The following is an 8,277-nucleotide window of genomic DNA, read 5'->3' as shown; positions in this document are numbered from 1 at the left end:
GGGGCGGGGAGAGGGCGGGATGGAAGCGGGGTGTTTCAGGGCTGAGGGGTGTGGGGGACCCAACTGCCCACCAGGCACAGCTGGGCTTCTGCTGCCTCAGCCTTGAGCTCCCAACCCCCCTTCCCCAAATCCTGGCTCCCTCCTCCCTTTCCCCATCCCCACTTGGTGACAGAATCTATTCTTAGTTCTCTCATTCTCCTGAGATGGAAGGGTCTGCTGGGAGCTTCTAGAGGTGAGAACGGGGCCCTGGGGATGGACAGAGCCTGAGGCTGGCGGCTGGGGAGGTTTCCATTACCTGGGGAGGTTTTTCAAAAGACCCGTACACTTGCATAGCTGTCTGACCCTCACTCAATTTTAATTCAGTAGGGTCAGATAGGGTCAGAAATTAGAATGTGTTTTTAAATTGTGTTAATTATTATCTGAGATAGTATTAACTATTTAAAAAAATATATGATGAGGCCTTGCACCCTGAGAGGCGGACTGTGCACAGCACAACTCCAGGGGGCGCTGTTCCCCCAGACTCGGATGCTGCTAATGGTGCCCTTGGAGGTGGGCAAGACGGTGGACCTGCTTCTCTCCCCAGAGACCACCACTGTCATTGATTCTTGTGTCTTCTTCCAGAGAGAGGCCACATGCATGTTGGACCTGAGCAGTTTTTCAAAAGGGTTTTCCTCTCCTTCCCCTCCCTGTGTTGAGAATCACTGAGCTGGAGGGAGGAAGCTCTAGCAGGGAGTTCAGGCAGCTGCCAGGAGACAAAGGAGGACGACGCCCTCCCCGCAGTCTCACCAGAGCCAGCCCCCTCCCTCCACCCAGTCAGGGATGGGTCCCATGCACCCTGTCCAGACCCTGTCAGTCTCTGTATCTGCATTTTGGTCAACAAAAAGAGGCCGCCTTTTCTTAGTCATCCTCCTGGGCCCCCAGGCCGTTTTCAGACGGATTTGCTGAGTAAGGGATTTTCCTGCATTTCAGCCCCAAGACTTCCAGGCAGACTTTGATGTTGGCTAGTAAAAACAAAACAAAACAAAACAAGCTTGTGTATCAGAAAGGGGAAATTGGGTCCTGCTGTGTGACTTTAGGAAAGTCACACTGTCTCTTTGTGTCCTCGTTTCCTTCTTTGGGAACTGGGGACATCACATCTCCCTCATTTTTTTTTAACCTCTCAGGAAGGTTGTAAGATCCTAGGCCTGAGAGCACCCATTTTATAGACGAAGATGTTGAGGCCCAAGCTCATGCAGCTCAGGGGTGGCACTGTTCTTGTGGCCAGGTCCAGAGACTGGGCGGGAAGAGCCCTTGTAGGGAGAGTAGGGAGGTGAACGGGGTCTCATCTCCCTCCCTCCCCTGCTGGGACAGACAGCCAGTAGGTCACCACAAATCTGTGCCTGGACTCTCGCATCCAGGTGGGGACACATGACAAGTTCTCACTAACGGAATGTGGATAGGCAATGATGCGGGTCACCTCTGAGCCGGGTGTGAAGAAATTCATGTGCCTTCTTTATGCTCTTCCTTCTCTTTCCTCCAGCTGGAAGCAGAGCTCCTAGGGCCCTAGGATCTGGTGCAGCCTCAGGACGGAAGGCGCCTGAGTCCCTGAGTCAGAGCATGGAGGTCTGCCCCTCACCAACCAGAACACCTCAACCGTACTCACATGTGAGTGAGAAATAAACTTCTGTTGGGTTGTCACTGAAATTTGAGAGTTTGTCTGTTACAATGGCTAGTGTCATCCTAACACATACCCCACTTTTCTCCCTAAGTCCCTCCCCGAGCTGTTTGCATGTACCCGAGAGGAGACACCAGCAAGTACCCCTCCCAGCAGGTGCAGGGCTGTCAGAAGCCACCGAGGGTGGGGAGGCAGAGGCATCCTCTCCACCTGGCCTCTGATTTTGGCTCCAGTGAGGCCACCAGCATTTGGGGCTTAGGGGTTGCAGCTGTTGCATTCCACAGCGTCTCTGGTGGCGTTATGCCTATGTGTGACGCTCAGAGCCATCCTAGGGAAGCAGAAACAAGGACAAGCAGCTGACGGGGGTGGGGAGCAGAGGGGCCACAGCTAGAACCTTGAGTCTGCCCTGAGTCCCTGCCTGTGCCACCTCGGCCAAGGCCCACACCTTCTGGAGCCCCCACTTGCTCGTCTGTAATATGAGTCCAAACCACCTGTCCGGGATAGAGGAGGGCGGGGTGGGGAGGCTGAGGAGGCGGATAATGCCTCTGAAATCAGAGGATCCAAACCCAAGACCCTCAGAACGTTCACGTATGCTGGGGGTTTTTCTTGAGAGGCGCTTAAAGACAGTTTGTGAGGGAAGAAAAAAGTGAAGGAATGCATAATTCCTACTCTTTTGGAATCATCCAGAAGGCTGTTCCCAGCTAAAGGGCCTGGGATGAGGGGCGTCTTGGGGGCTTTGAAGGCCAGCTCAGGGCACTAACTCTGTGTCTGTGGGCAGTTCCTTTTGCCACCACATGTCTACTCTCAGGTGTCACAGTCTCTGAAATTCCACCATTAATGCTTCATTCCTTTGGATTCCTTTTTGGTCCTCTACAAAAATGCAAGCAATGATAATCCCCAACACGTGTTCCGGGCTTTATACTTGTTCCAATAACCCTGAAAAAGACCGACGGCGAGGCCCAAACACCTGGTGCGGGCGCTTCTCCATGCACTTTCCTTGAGGCGGGACGGCGGTGAGCCGTTCTCCCCCTGGGCGGACATTCAGAGAAACTCCCGCACAGGTGCCCCAGAGACCCGGGAAGGAATCGTCACAGTAGCCCTGTGCATAGTAACACAGAACAGGAAATAACCAAGTGCCCTTGACAGGAGAAGGGGTTACTGGATGTTAAATAACAGTAAAGAGGATGGAGCCCTGTTTTAGTTATGCCTTGCTGCGTAACAAACCGTGTTCAAACAGAGGGGCAACCCCAGTCATTTGTGTGCTCACAATTCTGCCATTTGAGTGGGGCTCAGGAGGGGCTCGTCTCTACTCCACGTGGCTTCATCTGGGGACCCTCAACTGGGGCTGAAAGATCAGCTTTCACAATGGTCCGGCTCACACGCCGGCACGTTGATGCTGGCTGTCGGCCAGGGGATCAGCCGGGGCTATTGGGAGTGGGGGACTGGGTTATCTCGGATGGCCTCTTCCCACGACTGCTCGCAGCACAGTGGTCTCACAGTAATCCAGCTCCTCAGAGCAGGGCTCAAGGCCCCCAGGAGTGGAAAAGCAGAAGTTGCTAGACCTTCTCAAGGCTTAGGCCTGGAATGGGCACAGGGTTACTGCTGTCCCATTCTATTGGCTAAAAGTGTCACAAGCCGGATGTATTTCAGGGGAGATGACTACGAAAGCGTGTGACTACCCAGAGGTGTACTTTCCTGGGTGTCACAGGCTTCCTCAACCTCCCTCCCAGCCATGCGGATCAACCTTGGGTAGGTCATACTGCAGAACAAATATCCTCCACGTTTCAGTGACGTCACACAAGGGTTCCTTCTTTCTCACACACAGATCCCACACGCTCTGCTCCACACAGACATTCAGGAACCCGGGCTGACGCAGGGCCACTGGGTGGAGGTGGGACCCTCTGGGACATGAGACTTCCCTTTTGCCACAGCTGCAGGGGACGACAATGCTGGAGAGTTTCACTCAGCCTCAGCCTGAAAGAGACAAATGTCACTTGTGCTCATATTTCATGAGCTAGAACTAGTCACATGACCCTATCTAGACTGCAAGGCTGGGAAATGTGGGAGAGCACGTGGGAAAACGGGTGAGCAATCCTGTCTTTGCCACAGGGGATAAAATTATTGAAAACAAGGGAAAGTTCAACGTAAAATTCGAGATGGTGTTTACTTCGGGGTGGGGGAGGAAGGGCCAGGATAGTAGAGGACCTCACAGGGAGGTGTCAGTGATCTGTAACGTTCTAGTTCTTGGGTTGAGGAGTGAGTGTTAATTATATTATTATATTTTTAAAGAATGAATGAGTGAATAGATGAGTGAATAAATAAAAGAGAGGGCCCAGAAGCAGTGGCACTAACGCCTCAGCTTGTGAACCAAAGAGAGCCCTTCCATAACCGAGCTCTAGCTGAGGCTGCCGGGCCTCAAAGGTACAAATAAATAAGTGAATAAAATATGGGCTCATCCCCTCAGGTCCCAGCTCAGAGGATGTAGTGGGCATGTAAACCCAGCAGGCCAGCAAAGCACAGTGGCGTGGATCCCTCAGCAGGCGCTCTGGGAACCAGAGGGGGTCCCGAGAAGGCCTTCCCCCAAGGGGTCAGGTAGGTTGGGTCACAAAGGATCAATGGGCGTTCAGCAGGTGGAGAAAGGAGTAGAGGTGGGGTAGGATGGTCAGGAACACTCATTCCAAGAAGGGGGAACAGTATGTGCACAGGCACAGAGAGCCCTTCACTCCTCAGGTGGCCTGTGTTCACGGCATTTCCTCACCACATTCTAGGCTCTAAACGATCTGATCGACTCATTCGCACCGTGCTGTGCCGCCCAGGAGTTCCTGCAGGAGCCGGGCACTCCTTCTCCGCACTGGCTGTTGGGAACGTTGGCTGCTGACGCTCCAGCTGAGTCCTCCTTCAGGACTCATCTTCAGATAAGGGAGCTCTTTTGGGCAAGGTCACTCCCCCCTCTACCCCAGGGGCAGCCACATCCAAAAGACTGGTGGAAGCAGGAGTATAAAGGCCCAGCCCTCTCGCTTAAATCCAGGGAACTCTGGAGGACCAGTGCAGCTCCAGAGCTCCCTGTGGGGTCAGCTGAGGCCTCTCTAGGGCCTCCAGCGTCCATCACAGCCCGACTCCTCTCTCTGCCCAATCCAGTTTCCTTTATATGCCCACGGGGGTTGATTGCAAAGGCCCTCCCCAAGAAGCCTCCTTCAAGCAAGTCTGTACTTTAGAGTGTGTTTTCTGGGAAACCTACCTAAGATACCCACTAAAGTATAAATGATTACTCAGTTCCAAGGGATGTCTTCCCTGGGGGTGTTTGCATAGCAAGAATAATAGCTAACATTCATGGAGCAATTTCTATGTGCCAGGCACTGTGCTAAGCACTTTGCCTGTATCACCTTATTTAATGAGGAATAGAATTTACGCCAAAGGAATGAATTTCTAATGGTGAAATTTCAAGCTTAAGGAGGCTGGAAATGTTTATGTGGCACAAATTCTGTTACAAATTTCTCTGCCTCACGGTATTCTCAGTCCTGATCTTTGTACTGGCTGAGTAAAGCCCCCAGAAGTTCAGGATGCGGGCTCCCAATCTCATTCTTCCTCAAAAAAAAGCTTTTTTTGTTCTGCTGAGGAAGATTCTCCCTGAGTTAACATCCATTGCCAATCCTCTTTTTTTTGCTTGAGGAAGATTAGCCCTGAGCTAACATCTGTACCAATCTTCCTCTATTTTTTTCATTTTGGGGGATACCTCCATAGCGTGGCTGGTGAGTGGAGTAGGTCTGCACCAGGGATCCGAACCCACAAATCTGGGCTGCCGAAGCGGGGTGTGCATAACCTTAACCACTCAGTCACAGGGCCGGGCCCAAGAAAGGCTTCTTCTGCTTAGTCACAAAATAATATTTCTGTTCTGCCTCTTTTCTGGGGTCTCAATTCTTGGAAGCCTGTGTGAAGGCTAATTCCTCTTAAAGCTGACTGCCACTGTTTGGGACTCCCCAGGGACTTTTCTGAGAAATGGTGACATTGTTCCCAGCACTTCCTCTCCCTTCCTAGGCACTCCTGCACCCACCGCTGAGCCCTCCTCACATCCTCTGTCTTCAGGCTCAAACTTTCCCTCTTTCCTTTCCATCATCAGCTCCCTCCTGGGTGGGGCTGACCTGGCCCCTCTGGTCCCCCAGGCTGAGCCTCGCTCCATCCCTAAGCCGCCTGCTTCCTGGGGAGCATGCCCGGGCAGCAGGCTGGGGCCCTGACTGGCTCTCCGGCCCTCGGGGACATGTCCCAACATGCTGAGCCCTGAGACTTAGAAGAGGCTGGGCTTGTCCTCGGGGCAGCCTGCTTTGGGGGAAGAGGAGGGTGGTAGGAGACAGAAGACCCCCCCCCCCCAGAGACCCCAGGGAGACCCCAGGGAGAGCTTGGTCTGAGTTTCTCTGAAAGGCTCTGTTCCGTGCACACGTGTGTGTGTGTGTGTGTGTGTGTGTGTGTCTTGTGTGTGACTTTAAAGAACCTGCTCCTTCCTTCCTTCAGGAGGACCTCCTCCTGAGGCAGGAGCCCTCCTTAAGGGCATGCCTAACTACACATTCAAGTGTATGTATGGTTGGAAAGTGTTTTTGTTTTTGTCTTTTTTTGAGGAAGATTAGCCCTGAACTAACTGCTGCCAATCCTCCTCTTTTTGCTGAGGAAGACTGGCCCTGAGCTCACATCTTTGCCCATCTTCCTCTACTTTATATGTGGGACACCTACCACAGCATGGTGTGCCAAGCGGTACCATGTCCGAACCCAGGATTCAAACCGGCGAACCCCGGGCCACCGAAACAGAACGTGTGCACTTAACTGCTGTGCCACCTGGCCGGCCCCAGAAAGTTGTTTCTTAAAGTACTGAAGTATTAGGCACTTAGTAGGTGCATAATAAATATTTGTTGAATTCTGTTGTGGTGGTGGCATTTAGCTAGAAGTTATATAAAAAAAAAAACCCTCTCACTTCCCAACAACAACAACAAAAAGAATTATTTCATTGTGAAGCTCAGTACCACAAAACTTTAAGTAATTCAATACAAGCTTTCCTTAAAAATTTTTTTTTCCCAAAATAAACAGACAGACAATGTCAAGTCTATTTGAAACGCCTGAAAGCCAAGGGGATTCAAGGCAGGAGGAGGAGATGCCTGTGCTGCTGGACATTTGACAACCCAGCCTTTGGGTGGTGTGGGTATGTGTGTGTTGGGGTGGAGAAAGGAGCTGGGGAGGAGGGGCTGCTCCGGGGGTCCTGGCCTTTTTGAGGCCCTCCTGAGGTCGGGCTGCAATCCCAGCAGACTCCAACATGAGGCATGCTGGGGTCAGGTGCTGTGCCCTCCTGCCCTCCCCCGGCTGCATCCCCGCAGTAACGGAGGAGCCTGTGCTCGAGGTCAGCTGCGTTAGTGGAAGGAGACCGGGCATGTCTGGGCAGAGGTTTCAGACACCCCATGGCCCTCGATGTCAGCAATTGCAGCCGCTCCAAGCCTCAAGTCTGTTTTCTAGTGGGAATTCTGTTCAGATTAACGCTCTGCTCTCTGCAATTTTTTAAGAGCAGAAACTGCAAATGTTTTGGGTAAAGGAAGGAGGCAAAGGTCGGGGGCACTGGGGGCAGGGGGTGTGGAGGTAGGCAGGAGCTGATGGGCGCTTCACTGGCCTCTGTGTCTGTCAAGAGCACCAGTGGGCATTTCCAGAATTGTCCTTCGTCAATGTCACCTCAGCAAGCTGCCTGGAAATGAGGGGTGCTGGCTGTGTCCCCCGTTCTCGTGTTTCTAGAGCCACTGAAATAGAAAAGGCAAGAAGCAGAGGGCTCTGGGTGAGAGGCAAAAGCCCTCTGTGCCAACCATAGCCATTTATTTGCTGTGTGACCTGAGTCAGGTCAATAAACTTCTCTGAGCCTCAGTTTCCCCAGCAGTGTATGTGGGCTGTGTGGGGAATATTCAGGAGCTAGCTCATCAGATCCTTCTCTCCTTCCCAGCTATCAAATCAAATCACAGTCACATCAAATGCAGTCACAGAGGTTTCATCTGTCGAGGTGAGACAGAGCTGGGTGTGGGCAGGAGGAGGCAGCAAGAGCTTGGTTCAATGTCCCATTTCCCCTGGAGACCACATTGGCCCTTTCTGGGAACTGTCCCCAATTCCCTCTTTTTTGTGAGGCATTTGACAAGCAATAACCTTGCATCCCTTTAGTTCTGAGGGCCTCAGTTTCCCCGTCGGTGAAATAAAGCGGATTGAATCCGGTTCAGGCCTCCACGATGCTTTGCGCGGCTGTCTGCGCGCCCCAGCTGCTTGGGGGGAGAGCTTGTCTGGGGACGGATCCGTGGGAACAGCGCTGGTCTAGTGGGGCTTTTCTGGGAAAGGCAAAGTGAGACGCATCATTTTTATTATTTAAGGATTTTCATTTATGAAAGTCACCCCTGGTCTTTTCAGCTGCTTTGGGTAAATCCTTGCTCACAGTCGGTCCGCAGCGGTCCAGAGAAGGGCACATCCTAGCAAGGACATCCCTTCCTGGGGAGCGCCAACTCACTCCCCAACTGAAAAAACCCCAGATTTGTGGCTTGGTCCGTGGGGAAGTGTGTCAAGCGCACACCCAGGCGCGGTGGGGGGGCGGCAGCACGCGCCGGTGGCACCCGCGC

At 52.7% G+C, this 8,277-nt stretch overlaps 1 long non-coding RNA gene across 1 annotated transcript; it reads left to right on the top strand.

The window, feature by feature from the left end:
* LOC139045846 (uncharacterized) lies at nt 1–8,105 on the top strand. Its single transcript, XR_011505001.1, has 3 exons — nt 1–232; nt 1,520–1,644; nt 4,423–8,105. It is a non-coding gene; the product is annotated as an uncharacterized lncRNA (long non-coding RNA).
* The last annotated feature ends 172 nt before the right edge of the window (nt 8,106–8,277 follow it).

The sequence above is a fragment of the Equus asinus genome, chromosome 8 (genome assembly GCF_041296235.1).
Source record: "Equus asinus isolate D_3611 breed Donkey chromosome 8, EquAss-T2T_v2, whole genome shotgun sequence".
Classification (NCBI taxonomy): Eukaryota; Metazoa; Chordata; class Mammalia; order Perissodactyla; family Equidae; genus Equus; species Equus asinus.
This window is presented reverse-complemented; position numbering and strand designations above follow the sequence as displayed.